General features: G+C 37.0%; 2 long non-coding RNA genes and 9 other non-coding genes across 11 annotated transcripts; all 11 read right to left on the reverse strand.

Moving 5' to 3' along the window:
* Positions 1 to 3890: 3890 nt before the first annotated feature.
* LOC126409748 (uncharacterized) lies at positions 3891 to 8002 on the reverse strand. The gene is made up of 2 exons (XR_007572400.1): positions 5164 to 8002; positions 3891 to 4653 (listed from the first exon to the last, which is right to left on the reverse strand). It is a non-coding gene; the product is annotated as an uncharacterized LOC126409748 (long non-coding RNA).
* A 3-nt stretch (positions 8003 to 8005) lies between these two features.
* Positions 8006 to 17380, reverse strand: LOC116246672 (uncharacterized). The gene is made up of 3 exons (XR_004170742.2): positions 16925 to 17380; positions 16135 to 16250; positions 8006 to 8134 (listed from the first exon to the last, which is right to left on the reverse strand). It is a non-coding gene; the product is annotated as an uncharacterized LOC116246672 (long non-coding RNA).
* Positions 10371 to 10446, reverse strand: LOC116249390 (small nucleolar RNA snoR118). Its single transcript, XR_004171160.1, has one exon. It is a non-coding gene; the product is annotated as a small nucleolar RNA snoR118 (small nucleolar RNA).
* Positions 10873 to 10949, reverse strand: LOC116249386 (small nucleolar RNA snoR118). The gene has a single exon (XR_004171156.1). It is a non-coding gene; the product is annotated as a small nucleolar RNA snoR118 (small nucleolar RNA).
* LOC116249382 (small nucleolar RNA snoR118) lies at positions 11605 to 11682 on the reverse strand. Its single transcript, XR_004171152.1, has one exon. It is a non-coding gene; the product is annotated as a small nucleolar RNA snoR118 (small nucleolar RNA).
* Positions 11868 to 11939, reverse strand: LOC116249429 (small nucleolar RNA R66). Its single transcript, XR_004171194.1, has one exon. It is a non-coding gene; the product is annotated as a small nucleolar RNA R66 (small nucleolar RNA).
* Positions 12466 to 12536, reverse strand: LOC116249356 (small nucleolar RNA R66). Its single transcript, XR_004171128.1, has one exon. It is a non-coding gene; the product is annotated as a small nucleolar RNA R66 (small nucleolar RNA).
* LOC116249434 (small nucleolar RNA R66) lies at positions 13073 to 13143 on the reverse strand. The gene has a single exon (XR_004171199.1). It is a non-coding gene; the product is annotated as a small nucleolar RNA R66 (small nucleolar RNA).
* LOC116249360 (small nucleolar RNA R66) lies at positions 13743 to 13814 on the reverse strand. The gene has a single exon (XR_004171131.1). It is a non-coding gene; the product is annotated as a small nucleolar RNA R66 (small nucleolar RNA).
* Positions 14138 to 14215, reverse strand: LOC116249388 (small nucleolar RNA snoR118). The gene has a single exon (XR_004171158.1). It is a non-coding gene; the product is annotated as a small nucleolar RNA snoR118 (small nucleolar RNA).
* On the reverse strand, positions 14957 to 15027 carry LOC116249437 (small nucleolar RNA R66). The gene has a single exon (XR_004171201.1). It is a non-coding gene; the product is annotated as a small nucleolar RNA R66 (small nucleolar RNA).
* Positions 17381 to 25453: the final 8073 nt, after the last annotated feature.

Consider the following 25453-nt stretch of genomic DNA (forward strand, 5'->3'; position numbering starts at 1 on the left):
TGCATCAATTTCCATTCTTGATGGGAGTGTGGTGTGGGAACAAAATATGAAATACAAGGGCAGAATTCATTCTTTCTTCAATGTGGTTCTACTTCTCACGAGGCTAATGGTTGTAGACTAAACTCTTCTCCTGATAAAGAAGGTTTGAATTCTAATAGATGAGTGGAAAAAGTGAAGATTGCCAAGGGTAACCTAAATCTGGTGTTAAATTTGAAGTGAAGACGGTGAATCATGGGAATGCTTTTGGAGTCTTGAAAGTTGAAGATCCTTCTCCAGTTAATCCTAACAAGGTTATTTGTATCTTAGCAAATTTTGGTACTTTTCTTGACAATATTAATGAAACTAAGGATATGGTGATTGAAAATGTTCATGTTTTGCCTAACCCTTTGGAGGATAATGAGAGAGATGATTCTAAAACATCCCTAACTTTGATTGAAGTTGAGAATTTTTGTTAGCCTCGGGGGGATCTGATCCAAGCAAGCAATGGCAAGAAACGAGGGCTGAATTGTAAAGAAGTGAGCAAAATTAAGAAAAAAAAAAATCTAAAGCTGCAGGCCAAGACAACTTCAAAGGAGGCACCAAAAAACTTGATATGGGTGGGATTGGTTTCTTTCTTGGGACCTGGAGAGACAACTATTGGTGTGATGTTGTTTGGAGGCAACCTGGATGTTGTTAGTGGCATGGCTCAAAAGTCACTAAAGGGGGATGGACCTCTTGAACCATGAATATCATTGGATGGAATATGGCAAATCTTGCAGCTCATCGACATTGGTGGAATGCTATTCGGACCCATAAACCTAGTATTTTCTTTTTACTTGCCACTATGTATATAGTCGAAAGGGTGGAAGCCTTCAAGAGATGGTTTAGAAATTTTCCATTGACTTCAATATGAAATGTGATGGAAACTGGGTTAGAATTCTTTTTGGTTAGGGTTCTAACTGATTTGAATTGATAAGTTGCAGATTTAATCTACATTGGGTGCACTGCACTTTCTTCTGTAGGAAGATGAATGTTGAGTTTGATGTTATTGGTGTTTATCTCCATATTGACCTGCGTACATCGAGAGATCAGTTTGTCATATTGGATGCTATGGTAGCTAATAAATCTATTTCTTGTCTTCTTATTGGATATTTCAATGCAATCAGAAGTGTCCATGAGAAGTTTGGTCAGCCTCTGTCTCTGCATTCTTGCATGATTTTTAATTCTTTTATCAACAATGCTGATTTGATTGAGATAAAGGATCTTCATTGCAAGTTCACTTGGATGAATAGGTGTCAGCTGCCTTCGTTTGTACAAAGTCGCATTGATCAATGCTTTGTTAATAGAATCTGGGTTGATATGTTTCATGGCAGTTGTCGGTTTTCTGTGATCAGCTGAGCTTCTTTGGACTCCTTGCTTTTGCTTTTTCACTATGCTGCAACTAACAACTCTGTTGGGGGTAGAGGTGTTTTCAGATTTTTTTAGCATTGAACTGACAATGAAGAATGCATGTTTCTAATTTTTCAGGCTTGGAATAAAACCATGAATGGATGTCCTATGGTTAGGGTGGTGACAAAACTTAATGAGGTTCATAGGAATCTTAGTACTTGGAATAGGACTGTGGAAGCTATAATTGATGAGCAGGTAGATTAGCTACAAATATTGTTGTAGGATCTGCAAGCTGATGAGGACTATGGGTCAGTGGCTTGGTTCCTGAGAGAATCCAAAGTTTGGGGTGATTTATTGGATGCCTTGAGAGAAGAAGTGATGTGGAAGCAAAAGGCCAGATGTAAGTGGTTTGTAGGGGGACGATAACAACAAATTCTTTCATGAGTTTATTAAGAAAAAAAAAAACAAATTCTTATCTGACTATAGAGAAGGGTGATTTTTTTTTTACCTGGATGAGATTTTTGGTGCTTGCAATTGCTACTTTTAGACATTTTTTTTTGCCAAAGATCATGCTACAGGGAATGTCCCGTTGAGAAAATATTCTGGTGAGAAAAATGCAGCTTTACTCAGGCCTATTACTGATGAAAGGATTTTTTCGAAAATGACTCCATAATGATGTTAAAAACAATGAAAACCAAAAAGTTGGTCCTTAATAGAACTCCAAAATAATTTTTTGGTGTGATTTCGCATTTTTATCACATTTTTTGACGTTATTCTTACATTTTTTAAAGTTCAAAACTTAAGCTAAATTATTTATCTCTATTCCTATTTTATCAAGTTATTTTTTTATGTTATTTTTGTTGGATTTTGATTTTTCATTTGTTCCTAATTTTTGTGATTTTTTTTAATACCAAACATGCTAACGATATGACTATGAACAAAAGTATTTCAAATATCTGGGTGATCTCTAGCAGCTTGACTTCACACATGAAATTTGTTCACTTATATTTTAGTATTAGGATGTTAGTAGTTCGGAAGCTGATTAATGTATTTTACATTTTTGTGCAGTCGTACTTCAAAACAAGGGCTTCTTTAGGAAGGTCATTTAGAAAAAAGTTTCAGTTATTTTCTTTTAATTTTCTCTGTCACTTCAGTTCCTTTCGAAAAAAACCCATAAGGTGAGTATAACGACCAAATCTTCAAAGAACAGGTTAATAATAGACGACAAGTTTCTATTTCGAATTTTTGAGACATCAATTCTTTTATTCTTTGAACTGTAAAAGAAATGTTTGTGACCTAGCATTTGGAAACACCTAAAGCATCATGTACCTTACAAAGATGAGCGGTTAGGTGGGGACTTCTCTTACTCACCTAACAAGAAAAAAGGAATTGCCTAACCAAATGATTTTTCGTTAGTTTTTTTTTTTCAAATTTAAGGAAATCTTTTATGAGGATGTAGTTGGTTAATATTTTCTTTTTTAAATGTAACTGGTTCATCCCTAGAAGAGGCCACTAGTTCTCCCAGTGCACAGTGCACTTCTCTCTGGGCTCATATAATATGCTTTGGAAAAGACGTAGTCCCACCTGAAGAAGGTAAAAAGACGTTTCAGAAGTATGTAAAATTATGGACACAACAAGAATGGGTGTCTCCACCCCTTACCAAAACCGCTGGTCTTGTTTTGTTCAGCGGTTGGTTGACAATGGAATTCTCAATTACAATAATACCTATAATGTGCACCAACATGCTCTAACTGTGCACCAAGCAAGGCCAGACATGAGATAAATATAAAAGCATACATGAGATAAATATAAAAGCATGAAACATATGGCAGAAACATAAAGATTAGGGCTTTTTAAAGATGCTAGGGCTTTTCAAACGATAGAGTAGAACAGAAAGATGAAACAAGTGATGAGGGACCATATTCATAGAAGACTACAAAGGAACTCAACGGCGGATTCAATGAACTTGCTAATGGGCGGTTTGTTATTTAGATAAAGAGAGGGAGGCGGGTTATAAGAATCAGAAAAAAAAAAAATCTGAAATTTTGTCCAACCGAAATGGAAATTTCAGCGTATCTCACAAACGACCTCACATTTAATCTTATTTCCACGTGTGCCCTAGATGGAGTTTATTTTCACAGTAGCCGAGTCTCCACGATGTTGTAACGTTGTTCCTAACAGATCACATACACTGAGATAAAGAGAGCAAATGAAAAAGGGCCATACTTGATTCAGGCTCTTCGACAGTTTGTAAATTTACCTCTTTCTACCACTCACCAAGTGGTTGGCATCTACAAGACTACAATCCACGTCAACATAAAAATTTACAAGTGAACATAAGGAACGAGGCATGACGTCATCTCCAGCTTTTAGGTTGGCAAGACCCTAAGAATATGCTAACAGATTGATGGCCTCCGTGACACTTTTTGTGAATACAATTTCTTTATGTTTTGAACCAATAATGGAAACTGATATTTTCTTTCTTGCCAACTCATAAGCATAGGTGGCTTTTGCACTGAATCAAACCACAAATTTATCAGCATAACATTGCTCAAAAGGAAACTTCAACAAAGACAACAGTAACTTTATCTGTGAACAATGATAGACAAACAAAACACTAAAGTAATAAATGGGGCTAATCCATAACCCTCCAGCCAACCAATCAACAACTTGAGCATTGAACAAAGCATTGTGTTTGAGGGCCACAAATTTGTCCATAACGCACATAAAATATATCTGAATATCATTGAAAACAATAGAAAAATCTAAGAGCTTTGCAAGAAGTACAAATTCGTGCATCTATTCCTGAGGATGCATGCAGTCACACTGATAATCATTTTGAAAAATCCAGAAAATTGACAACACAGCTAGCATTGTAGGGCATGCAAAATCATATTGGGTTTCAAAGAGAGATCTACTAACTGCACCATTGCGTCAGATGCTGTATTGCAGATTCTAGATGGCCAGAGTGGTGGTTGACGTGTCATGGTTGTCAGAGGGTAATGGAGGACTCCTAGTGACCTGATCCACAAACACCACAAAATTATTGAACTCAATCCATATCTCTTTCCATGGAAAGAGATGAAGACCCCACTTTAATTTCATGCTTCAATCAATGGTTGTCTGTCAACATATGCAGAGCTTCAATAAATAATGACACAATATGATTATATAGATGCTTTATCAGCCTGATTATAAAAGGCACGGTTAGGAATGTGACAGATATTCCAGGTAGTTGAGATCTGTTGGAGACCCTGATTATATTCTCGACATAGTCCACTACACCTGACATAGACAAGATAGCTCAACAGTATTAGCCAATGATTTCACTTGTAACATATTAAATATAGAAAATTATTAACATGCATGAGTGTACAAGACATTAAGCACTTACATGGGTTGGACTGCTGCTGCTAGAAACAATGAAAAAAGATAGGCGACACGGAGGTTCTAGGGTCTTTTCAAATACACAAATAATAAAACAATGAAATAATGCACAATACAAAATTATTGAAAGAAGATTAAATCAAACGATTTATCATGATATACCTTTTTTTTTTCCTTTCTTGATATACAGAAACATAGAATTATAGAACAAGGAATTTTCTATTCTTGTTTCCTTTGCAAACACGCCAATAAAACTAATTAACTGAAGAGATGGATCACTGTGGGTGTCCAACTGTGAACATGAATGTGAGTGAGCAAGCAATCAAGACAATGGAGAGAGAGAGAGAGAGAGAGAGAGAGAGAGAGAGAGAAAGAGAAGGGTAGGTATGGGGCGTTATGTTGGGATACCTTAAGTAATGAATATCGTGCTGAACATTTGAGCTGTAGCCCTCACATAATCACAGAGAACATCCTCAACAACATATGGCTTTTGAGATGTAGCTGCATTGTCTAAATACACAAAGTTGGAACCATTCACCTCATACAAAATTTATGTAGTCACTCTCAAATGCAAAACGAGAAACCAAGCCTCCACCAAGTAGAGGCCTCTTAGAAATAAAAGACAACCACCAGACAATTTAGGATCATGTCCAGTCACATGTAAATTAAAATCTTGGGACCACCCAAGTGCTAGAGGAATAAAAAAAAAATTCAAGCCCTAGATTGATGACATAAAAATGCATGGATACAGACATGGGTGGAGCCAGGAATTAGTAAGGCGGGGAAAAAGAGAAGGGGCATAAACCATTTCTAAAGAAGTATTGAAACATTTAAGAATTCAAAGGGCTGAAGGCCTCGGCTGATCCTCTTATTACAGAACTATAATACATAAAAGATATTAACTACAGCTAGAATGAAACTAAAAATAAAGATGAAATAGATGAAATTTATACAACTCACGAAAACAAGATTAGGTGAAGCCAAGGACATACAAATATGCAACTTCGATAGAACTTTTCAAAAATATCACCTTGTGCTTTTATAGAAAATGATTTCACTTCTAACATATTAATTATAGAAAATTATTATCACGAATGAGTGTACAGGACATTAAGCACTTACATGGGTCGGACTGCTGCTGCTAGAAACAATGAAGAAAGATAGGCGACACAGAGGTGCCAGGGTCTTTTCAAATACACAAATAAGAAAACAATGAAATAATGCACAAAACAAAATTAATGAAAAAAGATAGGCGACACTAAGGTTCCGGGGTCTTGTCCCAAATGGTCTACCTCTTCGAAGACAAAAGGAAATGATTGACAATTCATCACGCTCAACATGGTTGGACTAGGTTTGAGGGGTTTCATCTATTTCATGGAAGGACTAGCAATTTGGTAATGAAATGGGCAAACATTTTTAAGACCAAAGGGAGAGTGGTTAGTTCCTCCTATGCCTAGGAAGCCTGGAAACATACGAGAGACGTCAAGTTTTTACTTTGAATTTTGAAATAGTTCAAAAAATGATCAATTCAACTCATAAGCTTGAGTGCTCGTGTTGTGCAAATAATATAACCTTAATTTACCTATAGTACCATACAAGCATTAGGTCTTATTTCGCATCAATGTTGTCGAATCTTTAGAGGGAATGTCTTTCAGAATATGAACATAAAGGAATCGTCCTCAGCATCCTAGATAATAAAAAAAAAGGAGCAGATAATGACCCTAAAATCATACATCCACGAGAGATTGTCACATTCAATTCTTGCGAGTTCAGCCTTCATGTCATTCATCTCTTGACAGGTAGCTTTTGCTTTTTTTTCTTCTTTTTTCTTCTTTTGCATTCGGCTTTTTTCCTTTTGATTTTTTTCCTGTGTTTGATATTTTTTTTAGGCTGACCTTCACCTTTGAGGGAATACCTCACCACCCCAAAGGCTACTACGAAGCTCCACCGCTTTAGTGGTTATGTGTAGCTTTGTCACGTGTCCAACCCGCTTCACCTTACGGGTTTTCAAAGAGCCAAAAGTTCGTAAGTCATTATCTTCGCGAAATAGACATAAATCACCTTTATGCCTACCCGGTACTCTCGATTACTGACTCAGAGGAACGACTACACAATCCCAGAGCCCATCTCTCAACTCTCATTTTACTACCTGCCAAGATCTTACAAAGCATATTGGCTTCTCCCTCAAGAAATTATCCTGCTAAATCCTTGCAGACGCTTGATCGCCAGAGTCAATAGCATTTCCTAGTCTTGACTTTCTCAACTTCATAGGATTTTTCTTCACTACTCATATCCAGGATTTTTCTTCACTACTCATATCCAGGATTTTTCTCAATTTTCCTCTTCCATTGATGGACAACAAGAACTTGAAATTTCCACCTTCCACTTAGAAAGACACTAAAAATAAAGTAAGGCACATCATTGTGTGAGAAAACACTTTCAAAATGTTTTTAAGCAAAACTGAAAAGTTTCCCTTTTACAAAAGTTCTTGACATCAAATGGTATGTCACCAGGAGCAAGGAACTAGACTCCCTAAAGAGATGGGTGAATGTAAAACTTGGCTGGTTAAAAGAACGAACTTCACCAACTCTCTCATAAAAGTAGGGTCTTCTATACAAAAGGTTGGTTTAAGGGTGATGAGTTCCCATAAAAGTTGGGTCTTCAATTGATTGAATAAAACATTAGTAGCTAAAAGAGGAGGCATCGTAAGCTAAGGTTTCATTTTTATGATACAAAAATCCAATGCCCTAAATGACCCCAAGAATCACAATGTTGTTGTTGATAACCAATTAATTAGTTTTCCACATGGAACTTAAATCAATTTAGACCTTGACCCACTAATCGGCTTACATGTGAATAACCGAAGCTAATGCTTCTACAATCAACTCAATTTTTAGCGTTGATAAAGGAAAAAAGGAAACATCTCCAAGTCAAACTAATTATGTGCATCTTTAAGTCCTTAACACTAAAAAACCATTTACACATGCAAATGCATAAACAACAACAAGGGTACTTACACGGATCTCTTTTGTCAATTTTACTGTACTCTTTAGTATGCTTTCTTCAATGAGAGAAGAAACTACAACTAGAGCAGCAATTGATGCCAGCATGACATCAAGATCCAAACCAAGGCCAGACATGAGATAATTATAAAAGCATGAAAGCAGAAACATAGAGGTGCTAGGGCTTTTTAAAAGAAACATGGAACAAGTGATGACGGAACATATTCATAGAAATTTTGAGTTGGACATGCCTGAATTGGACAAACATTTGTGGAGTTGGAAGTGCCTCTAGAAAATTCCATTATCATTAGGACGGGGTCCACAAAATCGTGTGACCTCGAGCGGTTGGCACTTGAACGCAATGGATTCCTTGTAGCCTAAGCAATTCAAACAAATGCAATCCAATAAGACATATTGTACGGTAAATGTGAAATTTAACTAAATGAAGAACAAGAAAATTGCTCCTACAAATTGAAAAGTAAACACAATGTAGTCAAAAGGTTTTTGCTTAATGCCCCTACCAAAATGAGGACTTCTATGAAGAAGTCATAAGAATCATGCAGGAAGAAGCAAGGACATCATTTGTTCAAATTTCCCATGCATAGACAAGCAAGATAAAGCTCAATTTTTTGATAACACCCCTTAGTCACTGAGAGCATGATCATTCATAACACCCATGCATAGACAAGCAACAAAAAGCTCAAATTTTTTTATAACAGTCCCTCAGCCACTGATAATGAAATGATTCATAACACGGTATTGAGTCGCATCACTAGATTGGACAAATCATAACTCGCAGCTAAATCACCCCAAAACCATAAACTAAGTTGAAGTTAAAACTTTTGTCTAGAGATGTAGACATGAAATCAGTGGAAAAAAGAGAGCTGCATGTGATTGATAGACAAGCTAAAGCTTCTCCCAATACGTTGAATCTCCTTTCCATGGTTCTCAAGAAGTGAACAAGTAAATCTATATGTTTCTTTATGTGTGCTTCTTAGGTGTGCACTTCAGTTGGACAATCGGATCTTGTACTAGGTAAACAGCCATATTATCAAGCTCTCCTAACTGCAGTAATTTTTCTTACAAGTATATCATTCTAAAAGGTTAGAAAAATCACATTTGTGTATCTCAAAATGGCTTAAGATTGCTGCAATTTTGATCCTCAGTAGAAAACCAATTTACCCATGGATAGCAAAAAAAGGGGCAGGAGAGATGACTATTCAAAGCTATACCACAAACCGGCAAAGTGAAAATTTCAGGTTCATAAGACCAACTAGATAAACAGCATTCACCAATTTTCCTTCTTTCTTTGACATTTTTTTATGAAAGTAATTCAACAGATAAAATTTAATCTAACCACGAAGAAACAAAAATAACTTTCTAGTTTTGTCAGTTACTAATATTGAAGAAGACTGATCTACATTAACTCATGATACGTGTTATGTCAAGAATAATGTTGTGATCACTGATCATCACTATGCAATACTCATCAGTAGCATCATTCTATTTTTACCAATGGAGACAAAAGGCATAGGGGAAACCTAGGTAAGTCACCTACTCAGATGAAAGGAAAAAGGAAAACCAAAAAGGACAAACTGATTTTTTTTTTGTCAAAGAAATGCAAGTAAGATAACTACGTTCATTTGTGTTTATCAGGTCTTCATGTAGTTCTTAAAATTGTAAATGAATGCATTACATGGATTCATGGCCATGAAAAAATGTGCACCATATACATGGCTATGTACACTTGACAATTATGGAGACTGAGTAATTACAAAGAGCACAGAGGTTGCCTATGAGCCACCTGAAAGACTTGATTGATTATTCACAAGGTGTTAAGTTGGTTTTGCAAGAAAGTGAATGACAACTTATATTTTGACAAAGCAATTTCTCATGGCACCTGATGAGCCATCAATCACATTCATTAGATGGTCCATGAAAAGTCCACATATTCCATAAACTATGTCTATATGTATAAGCAATGGATTCAACCAGTCTCGTTTTCAAAGAAACAACCATACAAAAATTTTGTCTGCTCAACTAACAGGTCTATGGCCAGTGTTAGTGGAGATAAATTTAATTTAACCAGCCGACTTGAAGACAAAATAAAGTATCTTGTGGAGCAATAAGAGGCGTGACACTATGCCAACAAAAAATCTCAAAAAAAAAAAAAAAAAGACAACATAAAATCAAAGAAGTGAAAAACAACAAAAAAAATTGAAAACATACACTATGAGCCGATCCTTGGAACCATAGGTTCTGTTCTCCCAAATTGTGCTTGGAAGTACCGGTACCAGTGTCGTACCGGTATAGTGCGGGTACTCCTCCCCGTGTGGCTTACCATTTCGAGTATCTTTGTAAGCTCGAACTTGACTCGTTTAATGAGCCGAGTTGTTTCAAGCGAGTTCGAGTCGAGTTAGCTAGTTGTGCAGCCCTACAAACATGTAATAGCCCTTCAGGTTTCTATTATATTCCTTTTGCAGATGACAAATATCCAGAAACAACGCTCTGAACTTAAGAAAAAATTTCGAAAGATGGATTTACAAGTCAGCAAAACATGCACTCCATTCTTATAAATTAAGCAAAACAAGAAGAAGGCATGGTAGATAGTTCAAGTCAGACAATGCTTTCCAGGCAGATGCACTTCCATCAAAACAGTTCTCAGAGCCCAGTGCATTTCATCATTCGACCATAGCTCCATATTTGTGAAAAAGGCAAAACAACTTGTTTTCCAAGGGACACAATATGCAGTTGCCAATATACATATATACATATGTTAAGACAAAAAACCTAGACATAGGATGTCATACCACTCAAATAAAGAAGCTATCTTACAATATTTTTTCTGGGAACTTCTCTCAGAAAAAGCATTGACTTAGAAAATCAATTTCCCAAATGACAAGAGTTGCTGACATTATGTTGATCTATGGCTTATTTAACGTTAAGCATGGGAGAGGCACAACGACATTTTGGGTAAGGAAAAAAAGGATTGCGTCAACAAAAGTATGCAGATATACATGACTTCATAGAACATATTCGCAGTTAAACCAATCTCCATCGCATAGAAAGAAGGTCAGCAATCTCGTCTAACAAAGAGAAACGATATAGCTCATGTAAGTCAGACAATGCTTTCTAGCCAAATGCATTTCCATCAAAAAAACTGCACAGAGCCCAGTGCATTTCATCATCCAACCCCATGAGTCATGGTCTCAAGATTCACAAACAACATAAACACAGAGGCCACACGACCATCCCAAGCTCCATATTTGTGAAAAAGGCAAAACAACTTGTTTTCCAAGGGACACAATATGCAGTTGCCAATATATATATATATATATATATATATATGTTAAGACTAAAAACCTTGACATAGGATGTCGCACCACTCAAATAAAGAAGCTATCTTACAATATTTTTTCTGGGAACATCTCTCAGAAAAAGCATTGACTTAGAAAATCAATTTCCCAAATGACAAGAGTTGCTGACATTATGTTGATCTATGGCTTATTTAACGTTAAGCATGGGAGAGGCACAACGACACTTTGGGTAAGGAAAAAAAGGATTGCGTCAACAAAAGTATGCAGATATACATGACTTCATAGAACATATTCGCAGTTAAACCAATCTCCATCACATAGAAAGAAGGTGGTAGGACGCAAGCTGCGGGCACTATAGCTGTCCAGAAAACCCAGACTGCGCTGCCGTCCTGACCTCCCAAGATCTCTTCTGGAATGCTTTCGGTGTCGGAGATACCAAGATTACAATTCAGTTTCTACCCCACGGCATACAGGCACGTATCAGAAGGTCAGCAATCTCGTCTAACAAAGAGAAACGATATAGCTCATATAAGTCAGAAAATGCTTTCTAGGCAAATGCATTTCCATCAACAAAAACTGCTCAGAGCCCAGTGCATTTCATCATCCAACCCCATGAGTCCATGACAAACTCAATGGTCTCAAGATTCACAAACAACATAAACACAGAGGCCACACAGGCATAAAGGTAGAGTGATAGAGAGAAGAAACTGACAAAGGGTGTAAAGGATCTTTAGAAAAAAAAAAAAAAGACAAAAACCAAATATCTAAAAGCGAAGATTACTTGATCTAGTAGGTCCTCAGTGAGACTGCTTATAATTTTCATCAATGATAAATCAGGTCTCAAAGATTACATGCCATCATCGAACCTTAAAATAATTGTGAAACGAAAAGAAGGAATAAAAGTATAAAACACAAATAAAATTAAAAAAAAGATAAGAGAGGTAGTTCATGATAGAAAAATATTTTCAGTTGAATGTCGCAGTACGTTATTCACTATACCTTTGGCAAAGAAGGCAGAGTGACTCAACAAATACCTGCCATTGGATATCAGCCCTTTCACCCAAAGCATGGGATGGGTTACTCTAAAACCATCAAAATGTGGCACAAGAGACCCATTAAAGGGCTTACAAAAAAGAGAAAGAGAGAAAGAGAGAAGAAGAGAGCGAGAGAAAGAGCGACAGTGGCCACCAGCCAAAAAACCAACAAAAAATAGCCCAAAGGCCAGTGCATCAACTCAACCCCAAACTCAATAGCTATCGACAACATAATAAGCAAATGAGGAATTGAAAAGAATGAAGCCAATGTACACAAGATTCACCTGACGGACATTAAAATAGCTTAAAAATCTTCCAACCATATATCTTTTAGGAGATAAGTGCCAGTTCTAATTTGTCCTCAGAAAAATGCTTGGGATGTTCATAAAATGAAAATCAGGCCACAAAGATTACTTGCCATCAGCAGATCCTCAACACCCTCCAACCACCCAAAGAAACACACATTAGGAAGAATTTTCTAGAATTTTCTTTTGCATTGTATGCAGTAAATTATTCACTATACCCATGACAAACAAAGCAGAGTGACTCCACAATATCCAACATCTGGAACTGAGATTGGTAACCTGAAAAGCTAAACCACCAGAAAATGGTGGAACAGGTCACCGAATAGCTTAGAGAGAGAGAGAGAGATTAAGGGACCAACCGGTGGATAGGTACACCAATGGCTACAACACTCTACTAGCCACTGCCAATTACTGGTTAGACAGAGAAAGGGAGATGAAGCAGGGTTAGCTGAGCCCAGTGCATTTCATCATCCAACACCACGACAAACTAGATGCATTCACAATTAAAAAAAAAAACACACACACAGAGGACACATTGACAGACGTGCAGGCATGTAGATGCAGTGATAGAAAGAGAAGGCATGGAAAAGATGTTAACTTTAAAAAAAATGAAAACAGTTCCATAAAAGGGAAGTCGTGAAGATTATGTGGTTTACTCGGTCCTCAGCGAGACTGCTTATAATTTTCATCAATGATAATCAGGTCTCAAAGATTACATGCCATCATCGAACCTTGAAATAACTGTTAAGCGAAAGAAAGTATAAGGCCAACATAAAATTAAGCAAAGGAAAAGAGAGAGAGAGAGAGAGAGAGAGAGAGAGAGAGAGAGAGAGAGGGTTTTCAAAGACTTTGATGGAAAAGAGAATGTTATGATTATTCTGTTGAAACCTTTGACAAACAAGGCAGAGTGACTCAACAAATACCTGCCAATGGATCTCAGCCCTTGCACCCAAAGTTCAAGATGGGTTACTCGAAACCATCATAATGTGGCACAAAAGACCCATCGATTGGCTTATAAAAAGGAGAGAGAAGGATAGAGGGCCACCAGCCAAAAAACAAACAAAAGGTTACCCACAGACCAATGCATCAACTTGACCCTAAACTCTTCTTAGTTCTCTCTAGCTCTACCAGTTCTCGAACCTTGGACCTATCATTATACCATCATTAGGTTGTACCACAAAGGCCAGCTAAGAAACATAACAAGTGAAGAAGGAACTCAAAACAAATGAAGCCTATTTACACAGGATCCTGAAGGGCACTAAAAAGAGCTTAAAAGTTAAAAATCTTTGAAACATATATCTTGGAGGAAAGAAGTGCTGGTTTTAATTGGTCCTCAAAATGATCGCTTGTAATATTCAACTAGAGAAAATCAGGTCTCAAAGATTATTAGCCATCATCGGACACTCAACACCCTCAGACCACCCAAAAACATACACACATACGTTTGTAAGATTATTCATAATGCCCATGATAAACAATGTAGAGTGACCCAATGAAATCCTGCATTTGTATCTATTCCCTTATAAGGGACATTGACATTAAAAACCATCAGAAAATGTGGAAGAAACCATTAAAGAGCTTTTAAAAAGAGGGTGGCTCTGGTACATCCAACAGCTCGTACATCCAACAGCTCCATCCAGCGGACACCACCGATTGCTAGTAAGAGAAAGTAAGAGAAAGGGGGGGGGGGGGGGGGAGAGAGAGAGGACTGGGCTAGTTTCTGTATGTCAGACAATGCTTTCTAGGCAAACACATTTCAATCAACAAAAACTGTTCAGCGCCCAGTGCATTTCATCATCCAACCCCATGACGAACTCAATGGCTGCAGAATTTACACACAAAGGCCACATGGACAGACGTGATAGGCATATATACAGGTATAAACAAAGGATATTATTAACGACTTTTTCAGAAAACAACTAAAACAAAAACTACATAGCAAAAAGCAAAGGTTACTTGATTCAGTCACTTGTCAGTGACACAGCTTATAATTCTCACCAATGATAAATCAGGCCTCAAAGATTACATGCCATCATCGAACCTTAAAATAATTGTGAAACAAAAAGAAAGTATAAGGCCAAAAGTTTAACAAAAAGAAATGAGAGTGTGTGTATGTGTGTCTTCACAAGGCTTGGCTGGAAAATAGTAGCTCATGACAGAAAATACTTCTTCTGTTGAATGTCATAGTACGTTTTTCACTATATCTTTAACAAACAAGGCAGAGCAACTCAATATATACCTGCCATTGGACCATGGACCTTGCACCCAAAGGTGGAGATGAGTTACCCAAAGACCATCATAATGTGTCATGAGAGACCCATCAAAGGGTTCATAAGAGATACCGGGAACAAAACAAAAAAAAAATGCCCAAAGCCCAATCAACTCCACCCCAAACTGAATAGCTATCAAGAACACACCAAGCAAAAGAAGAATTCAAAACAAATGAAGCCAATGTGCAATAAGATATGCTTGAAGGGAGTTGACAGAAATAAGAAATCTTCCAAGTGATACATCTTGGTGGAGAGAACGACTAATTCTAATTGGTCCTCAGAAAGATTCCTGTAATTTTCATCAACAGAAAATCAGGTCTCAAAGATTACTTGCCATCATTGGACCCTCAACACCATCCAACCACCCCAAAAAACATAACCACATACATTTGGAAGATTTCTCTTTTGCGTTGAATTTAGCAACACATTATTCATTATGCCCATGGTAAACAAAGGACTCAACAAAATCCTGCATTCGTATCAAAGCCCTTATGAGAGAGAGAGACTGCCAGAACGATAAATACATCTGACAACTCTGACTACCAGCTGCCACCAAGAGAGATATATATATATATATATATATATATATATATATATAGAGAGAGAGAGAGAGAGAGTCAAAATTCTCCTGTTGCAATGGGAAAATTTCAAGGGGCTTTTGTTGGTGCCCCAAAGTTATGATCGAGATGATAACACCAGTTGAAAATAGAATAAAACAAAAATTCCATGTTTCATTTTTCTGTTGTGTTTGGTAGCCTGGAATTTTCATCCAAGAATTAAAATTCAGCTGTTTGACGAAACAAGCATTGAAATTCTAGAATTTTTTGTCACTGCTTGATCCCACAACTTCTCATCTATGTCACCTGAGGGAACGGTGTGGATGCAGGTGCGGGTGTGGGATGCGGCAAATCCCAAAAAAATTCGGCGTGGGTGCAGCTATAATACTCTATAGATAATACTCAAAAACGTTATCCAGTAATAAGTAATACGACTAGATTAGCTGCACATGTAGGAAACTAATATATAATTCAAAAACATCTTACATGACTTTCTTAGCTACACGGTTGCCAGATAAAACTCGTACAAGCACAAACAAAAAAGCTGATAACTAATATATAAGTAAGATATGACTGAGAACTAATATATAACTAAGAACAGTATTCCTCAACAGAAAAGGCATGGTTTGGACAGAACAGATTAAACAAAAATACTAAAATAAAGTAACAAATAACATTATAACAACTTAACGACATAAAAAGGAAAAAAATAAGATAAAATATCTTAACAAAAAAATAACAATAATGAAAAAGTGAAAAATAGCAGAACAGCATGCACAAATTGAGGCAAATCAGTAGAAAATAAGCCAACACATGAAAAAAACGAAATAAACAAGATGTCAAGCATGAATACATTAGGAAGAAACAAAAAAAACGAAAGATTTGTAAACTCACGTTGTTGTCGCCGATTCACAAGTTCATAAAATCAATTATGCTGTCACCAATTCGATGCTCACGGTAAGTCGCCAGAGGATGAAGGAGGGAGGGCAGCCGGAAAATCAGATTCTCACCTGAGAAGTCATCGGAAGTCAGTTAAGGAGGCCAAGGGAGGTGGGCGGCGCTCCAAGCTCACACGTGAACGGGTTAAACCCTAAACGCGTGAGCTTTACAAAAAAAAGGACAAAGTTGTCACCGGCGCACACGCGGACAAAACTCACCCAAGTCGGTGCCCGTAAAAACAGAACAACTCAAATCTAAACCAATTATTTATCAATACTCTAATAGTTCATTATGATTTTTCTGATGCATGAAAATCATGGCAAAATGCAGGTACAAACATACATCAGTATCTTCAAAAGCATTCTTCAAGACATGATTTCTTTCAACTACAATTACGCACCCAACAACTGTATAACAAAAAGTATAAATCGCATGAATGAAGAGGAAACAGAGACCTTGAAGAGAAAAAACAGAGACTTCAACAGCGATCCCGACAAAGCAAATTTTCTTCATAAAACTACATACAAATCAAACCAAATACCCGAAGAAAATAGATATAAATCGAGATAGAAAGATGGGGGAAAAGAAGAATAAGAATAAGACATTATATCAGCAGATAGGATACATACATAAAATTCAACATCCAAAAGCATATCATTTTAAAATGAAAACAAAGACAGGAAAGTGCAGCGAAAAAATAAATAAAAGGCAAACAAAAAGGAAATATCAAGATAGAAATCCACACCTGAAATAGCTGATCAACGCGGGAGAGAACGTCGTGAGAATGCAAAGGGAGGAAGAGTCAGCCCTCCTATTCATCCAACAGTGCGCTACAGCTGCCTGTAGGATGAAGAATGGTGATGAAAGCCATCCACTCCCCTCCACCCCTTTTTCCTCTGTGCAGGATGCTCGAGAGAAAAGGCATATGGAGGCGATGGGGCAGAGAGAAAAGAAAAATGGAGGTTTTAGCCGTGTAACCGATAGGGGGAAAGAAAAAAAAAAACGAAGGAGCAATGGCGTCGCTGTAGGGGAGAGCGGAGGAAGCCGCGGTGGACAGTTGAAGAGGTCACGATGGAGGAGAGTGAAGCGTCCAGCATAAGTGAAGGAAGCAACTGAGAGTTTTCAGAAGAGGAACGTCACAGCGGCGGGCAACGAGAGAAAGGTAGAAGCTTCAGAGATCTTGTTTTGCACGCATTAAGCCATCGCGGACGAGGGTGGCAAACGGGCCGGACTCGAGCTGCAGGCCCGACCCAACTGTCCGGCCGGGCCTCGTAGGCCCCGTTTTAGATATATGTTTTCGGTCGGTGGGAGGGCGTGTTATACGCACGTAATTATACAACCAGCTGAATTCTGTTACTGAATTCTGTTACCAATATGTATATTTACTTTAATACTAAACATTATACATTAATAAATTATCATATATTTGTCATTATTTCATACTTTTGTCATATCTCATCTTGTCATTATCTCATATTTTTATCATTATCATACCCTCGTTGTTATCTCATACCTTCGCCATTATCTCATGCTTAGTGAGAAAACACTTTCAAAATGTTTTTAAGCAAAACTGAAAAGTTTCTCTTTTACAAAAGTATTGATGCCAGCATGACACCAAGATCCAAATCAAGGCCAGACATGAGATAATTATCAAAGCATGAAAGCAGAAACATAGAGATGCTAGGGCTTTTTAAACGATGTACAACGTTAATGGGAGTAGCATAGAAACATGGAACAAGTGATGTCGGAACATATTCATAGAAAATTTGAGTTGGACATGCCTGAATAGGACAAACATTTGTGGAGTTGGAAGTGCCTCTAGAAGATTCCACATTATCATTAGGATGGGGTCGACAAAATCATGTGACCTCGAGCGGTTGGCACTTGAACGCAATGGATTCCTTGTAGCCTGAGCAATTCAGACAAATGCAATCCAATAAGAAATATTGTATGGTAAATGTGAAATTTAACTAAATGAAGAACAAGAAAATTGCTCCTACAAATTGAAAAGTAAACACAGTGTAGTCAAAAGGTTCTTGCTTAATGGCCCTACCAAAATGAGGACTTCTATGAAGAAGTCATAAGAATCATGCAGGAAGAAGCAAGTTGTTCAAATTTCACATGCATAGACAAGCAAGATAAAGCTCAATTTCTTGATAACACCCCTTAGTCACTGAGAGCATAATCATTCATAACACCCATGCATAGACAAGAAACAAAAACTCAAATTTTTTTATAACAGTCCCTCAGCCATTGATAATGAAATGATTCTTAACACGGTATTGAGTCGCATCACTAGACTGGACAAATTATAACTCACAGCCAAATCCCCCCAGAACCATAAACTAAGTTGAAGTTAAAACTTTTGTCTAGAGATGTAGACATGAAATCAATGGAAAAAAGAGAGCTGCATGTGATTGCTAGATAAGCTTAGCTTCACCCAGTACGTTGAGTCTCCTTTCAGGTTCATAAGACCAACTAGATAAAACAGATAAACAGTATTCAGCAATTTTCCTTCTTTCTTTGACATTTCTTTCTGAAAGTAATTCAACAGATAAAATTTAATCCGACCACTCAGAAACGTGATACTCTTTGCAAGGATTTTCGTCCTTCAGCCCCCATTTCAAGGTAGCAACTACTGCCCACCGTACATGAATATCCAAAGTTCTAATTTCAATTATATAAAAAACCAAGGAACTCAACTGCGGATTGAATGAACTTCTAGACTCTTTTCTATTCAAAGGTTGAAAGCCTCAACGTAGTCCCACCTGAAGAAGGTAAACTTGTTATTTAGATAGGAGAGCGGCGACTCTACTTGTTTGCGCTAGACTGCCCGTGTCATCTCCGCATTGGGGAAGTTCAAGGCCGTAAGAATCGGATCCTAGAGGATTAGATCAGAGCTGAAAAAAAAAGATCTGAAATTTTGTCCAACCGAAATGGAAATTTTGGCTTATCCAACAAACGACCTCACATTTAATCTTATTTCCACATGTGCCTTAGATGGAGTTTACTTTCACAGTAGCTTGAGTCTCCACGACGTTGTTCCTTACAAGGATCACATACACTAAGATAAAGAGAGCAAACGAAAAAGGACCATACTTGATTCAGGGTCTTCGACAGTTTGTAAATTTACCTCTTCCTACAACTCACCAAGTGGTTGGCATCTACAATCCAAGTTATTGCACCTATCAACAGAAAAGTTTGCAAGTGAACATAAGGGAACGAGGCATGATATCATCTCCAGCTTTTAGGTTGGCAAGGCCCCAAGAATATGCTACCAGATTGATGGCCTCCGTGGCATTTCTTGTGAATACAACAATTTCTTTAGGTTTTGAACCATCATGAACCATTAATGGAAACTGATATTTTCTTCCTTGCCAACTCAAAAGCATCGGTGGGTTTTGCACTGAATTAATAGGAACTGACAAACCACAAAGTTATCAGCATAACATTGCTCAAAAGGAAACTTCTATTTGTTACTAAGACAACAGTAACTTTATCTGTGAACAATGATAGACAAACAAAACACGAAAGTAATAAATGGGGCTAATCCATAACCCTCCAGCCAACCAATCAACGACTTGAGCATTGAACAAAGCATTGTGTTAAGTACATGAAAAAAAAAGAATACCGGCAGAAATAAGTATCACTAGTCTACTGCCCACTTTGCAGAACTACATGCATCAATATGAATGAACTTAAAAGCAGAAATCTGCTTCAGTTTGAGGAATACCAGCAGAAATAAGTAGCAATAGTCTACTGTCCACTATGCAGAACTACATGCATCAATATGAATGAACTTAAAAGCCACAAAGCTGCTGCAGTTTGAGGGTCACAAATTTGTCCATAATGCACATAAAATATATCTGAATATAATCGAAAACAATAGAAAAATCTAAGAGCTTTGCAAGAAGTACAAATTCGTGCATCTATTCCTGAGGATGCATGCAGTCACACTGATAATCATTTTGAAAAATCCAAAAAATTGACAACAGAGCTGGCATTGTAGGGCTTGCAAAATCATATTGAATTTCAAAGAGAGATCTACTAACAGCACCATTGCGTCAGATGCTGTATTGCAGATTCTAGATGGCCAGAGTGGTGGTTGACCTGTCATGGTTGTCAGAGGGTAATCGATGACTCCTAGTGACCTGATCCACAAACACCACAAAATTATTGAACTCAATCCATATCTCTTTCCATTGAAAGAGATGAAGACTCCACTTTAATTTCATGCTTCAATAAATGGTTGTCTATCAACATATGCAGAACTTCAATAAATAATGACACAATATGCTTATATAGATGCTTTATCAGCCTGATTATAAAAGGCACAGTTAGGGATGTGGCAGATATTCCAGGTTGTTGAGATCTGATGGAGACCCTGATTATATTCTCGACATAGTCCACTACACCTGACATAGACAAGATAGCTCAACAGTATTAGCCAATGATTTCACTTGTAACATATTAATTATAGAAAATTATTATCACGAATGAGTGTACAGGACATTAAGCACTTACATGGGTCGGACTGCTGCTGCTAGAAACAATGAAAAAAGATAGGCAACACTGAGGTTCCAGGGTCTTTTCAAATACACAAATAATAAAACAATGAAATAATGAACAATACAAAATTATTGAAAAAAGATTAAATCAAATGATTTATCATGCACCCAATGAACTACCTTTTTATTTTTTCCTTTCTTGATATACAGAAACATAGAATTATAGAACAAGGAATTTTCTATTCTTGTTTCCTTTGCAAACAGTCCAATAAAACTAATTAACTGAAGAGTGGACCATTGTGGGTGTCCAACTGTGAACATGAGAGCAATCAAGACAATGGAGAGAGAGAGAGAGAGAGAGAGAGAAGGGTAGGTATGGGGGCGTTATGTTGGGATACCTTAAGTAATGAATATCGTGGTGAACATTTGAGCTGTAGCCCTCACATAATCACAGAGAACATCCGAAACAGCATATGGCTTTTGAGATGTAGCTGCATTGTCTAAATACACCAAGTTGGAACCATTCACCTCATACAAAATTTATGTAGTCACTCTCAAATGCAAAACGAGAAACCAAGCCTCCACCAAGTAGAGGCCTCTTGGAAATAAAAGACAACCAGCAGACAATCTAGGATCATGTCCAGTCACATGTAAATTAAAATAAAGGGACCACCCAAGTGCTAGAGGAATAAAAAAAAATTCAAGCCCCAGATTGATGACATAAAAATGCATGGATACAGACATGGGTGGAGCTAGAAATTAGTAACATGGGGAAAAAGGGAAGGGGCATAAACCATTTCTAAAGAAGTATTGAAACGTTTAAGAAATCAAAGGGCTGAAGGCCTGAGCTGATCCTTTTATTACAGAACTATAATACATAAAAGATATTAACTACGGCTAGAATGAAACTAAAATAAAGATGAAATAGATGAAATTTATACAACTCACAAAAACAAGATTAGGTGAAGCCAAGGACATACAAATATGCAACTTCGATAGAACTTTTCAAAAATTTCACCTAGTGCTTTTGAAAAGAAATACCCTAAGTTTGGGTTATGCAATTAAGATGGAATAATGAGTGAGCTTTAATTACTTGTCCCAAATGGTCTACCTCTTCGAAGACAAAAGGAATTCATCACGCTCAACATGGTTGGACTAGGTTTGAGGGGTTTCATCTATTTCATGGAAGGACTAGCAATTTGGTAATGAAATGGGCAAACATTTTCAAGACCAAAGGGAGACTGGTTAGTTCCTCTTATGCCTAGGAAGCCTGGAAACATACGAGATATGTCAAGTTTTTACTTTGAATTTTGAAATAGTTCAAAAATGATCAATTCAACTCATAAGCTTGAGTGCTCGTGTTGTGCAAATAATATAACCTTAATTTACCTATAGTACCATACAAGCATTAGGTCTTATTTCACATCAATGTTGTCGAATCTTTAGAGGGAATGTCTTTCAATTTCCAGAATATGAACATAAAGGAATCGTGCTCAGCATCCTAGATAATAAAAAAAAGGAGCAGATAATGACGCTAAAATCATACATCCACGAGAGATTTTCACATTCAATTCTTGCGAGTTCAGCCTTCATTTCTTGGCAGGTAGGTTTTGCTTTTTTTTCTTCTTTTGCATTCGGCTTTTTCCTTTTGATTTTTTTCCTGTGTTTGATATTTTTTTTAGGCTGACCTTCACCTTTGAGGGAATACCACACCACCCCAAAGGCTACTACGAAGCTCCACCGCTTTAGTGGTTATGTGTAGCTTTGTCACATGTCCAAACCGCTTCACCTTACGGGTTTTCAACGAGCCAAAAGTTTGTAAGTCATTATCTTCGCGAAATAGACATAAATCACATTTATGCCTACCCGGTACTCTCGATTACTGACTCAGAGGAACGACTACATAAGCCCCAAGCCCATCTCTCAACTCCCATTTTACTACTTGCCAAGATCTTAGAGAGCATATTGGCTTCTCCCTCAAGCAATTATCCTGCTAAATCCTTGCAGACGCTTGATTGCCAGAGTCAATAGCATTTCCTAGTCTTGACCTTCTCAACTTCATCGGATTTTTCTTCAATGTTTATATCCAGGATTTTCTCAATTTTCCTCTTCCATTGATGGACAACAAGAACTTGAAATTTCCACCTTCCACTTAGAAAGGTACTAAAAATAAAGCAAGTCACATCATTGTGTGAGAAAACACTTTCAAAATGTTTTTAAGCAAAACTGAAAAGTTTCTCTTTTACAAAAGTTCTTGACATCAAATGGTATATCACCAGGAGCAAGGAACTAGACTCCCTAAAGAGATGGGTGAATGTAAAACTTGGTTGGTTAAAAGAACGAACTTCACCAACTCTCCCATAAAAGTACGGTCTTCTATACAAAAGGTTGGTTTAAGGGTTATGAGTTCCCATAAAAGTTGGGTCTTCAACTGATTGAAAGTTCCACAAATGGTTTGGGTTAAGTTCTTTGATCAAAAACCACTAAAAGTTGTGAAAGAGGGATAAACATTAGTAGCTAAAAGAGGAGGCATCGTAAGCTAAGGTCTCATTTTTATGATACAAAAATCCAATGCCCTAAATGACCTCAAGAATCACAATGTTGTTGTTGATAACCAATTAATTAGTTTTCCACATGGAACTTAAATCAATTGAGACCTTGCCCTACTAATCGGCTTACATGTGAATAACCGAAGCTAATGCTTCTACAATCAACTCATTTTTTAGCATTGAAAAAGGAAAAAAGGAAACATCTCCAAGTCAAACTAATTATGTGCATCTTTAAGTCCTTAACACTAAAAAACCATTTACACATGCAAACGCATAAACAACAACAAGGGTACTTACACGGATGTCTTTTGTTAATTTTACTGTACTCTTTAGTATGCTTTCTTCAATGAGAGAAGAAACTACAACTAGAGCAACAATTGATGCCAGCATGAAATCAAGATCCAAACCAAGGCCAGACATGAGATATTTATAAAAGCATGAAAGCATAAACATAGAGATGCTAGGGCTTTTTAAAAGATGTACAACGTTAATAGGAGTAGCACAAAAACATGGAACAAGTGATGATGGAACATATTCATAGAAATTTTGAGTTGGACATGCCTGAATTGGACAAACATTTGTGGAGTTGGAAGTGCCTCTAGAAGATTCCACATTATCATTAGGACGGGGTCCACAAAATCGTGTGACCTCGAGAGGTTGGCACTTGAACGCAATGGATTCCTTGTAGTCTGAGCAATTCAAACAAATGCAATCCAATAAGACATATTGTATGTTAAATGTGAAATTTAACTAAATGAAGAACAAGAAAATTGGTCCGACAAATTGAAAAGTAAACACAATGTAATCAAAAGGTTCTTGCTTAATAGCCCAACCAAAATGAGGACTTCTATGAAGAAGTCATAAGAATCATGTAGGAAGAAGCAAGGACATCATTTGTTCAAATTTCCCATGCATAGACAAGCAAGATAAAGCTCTATTTCTTGATAATTCCCCTTAGTCACTGAGAGCATAATCATTCATAACACCCATGCATAGACAAGCAACAAAAAGCTCAAATTTTTTTATAACAGTCCCTCAGCCACTGATAATGAAATGATTCATAGCACGGTATTGAGTCGCATCACTAGATTGGACAAATCATAACTCGCAGCTAAATCACCCCAAAACCGTAAACTAAGTTGAAGTTAAAACTTTTGTCTAGAGATGTAGACATGAAATCAGTCAAAAAAAGAGAGCTGCATGTGATTGCTAGATAAGCTAAAGCTTTTCCTAGTACGTTGAATCTGCTTTCCATGGTTCTCAAGAAGTGAACAAGTAAATCTATATGTTTCTTTGTGGCTGCTTCTTTGGTGTGCACTTTAGTTGGACAATCAGATCTTGTACTAGGTAAACAGCCAAATTATCAAGCTCTCCTAACTGCAGTAGTTTTTCTTACAAGTATATCATTCTAAAGGGTTAGAAAAATCACATTTGTGTATCTCAAAATGGCTTAAGATTGATGCAATTTTGATCCTCAGTAGAAATCCAATTTACCCATGGATAGCAAAAGAAGGGGCTGGAGAGATGACTATTCAAAGCTATACCACAGACAGGCAAAGTGAAAATTTCAGGTTCATAAGACCAACTAGATAAACAATATTCACCAATTTTCCTTCTTTCTTTGACATTTTTTTCTGAAAGTAATTCAACAGATAAAATTTAATCTAACCACGAAGAAACAAAAATAACTTTCAAGTTATGTCAGTTACTAATATTGAAGAAGACTGATCTACATTAACTCACGATACGTGTTATGTCAAGAATAATGTTGTGAACACTGATCATCACTATGCAATACTCATCAGTAGCATCATTCTATTTCTACCAATGGAGACAAAAGGCATAGGGGAAACCTAGGTAAGCCACCTACTCAGATGAAAGGAAAAAGGAAAACCAAAAAGGACAAACTGATTTTTTTTTTTGTCAAAGAAATGCAAGTAAGTTAACTACGTTCATTTGTGTTTATCAGGTCTTCATGTTGTTGATAAATTTGTAAATGAATGCATTACATGGATTCATGGCCATGAAAAAATGTGCGCCATATACATGGCTATGTACAGTTCACAAAATATGGGGACTGAGTAATTAGAAAGAGTATAGAGGTTGTCTATGAGCCACCTCAAAGACTTGGATGATTATTCACAAGGTGTTAAGTTAGTTTTGCAAGAAAGTGAATGACAACTTATATTTTGACAAAGCAATTTCTCATGGCACCTG

The sequence above is a fragment of the Nymphaea colorata genome, chromosome 2 (assembly GCF_008831285.2).
Source record: "Nymphaea colorata isolate Beijing-Zhang1983 chromosome 2, ASM883128v2, whole genome shotgun sequence".
Lineage (NCBI taxonomy): Eukaryota > Viridiplantae > Streptophyta > Magnoliopsida > Nymphaeales > Nymphaeaceae > Nymphaea > Nymphaea colorata.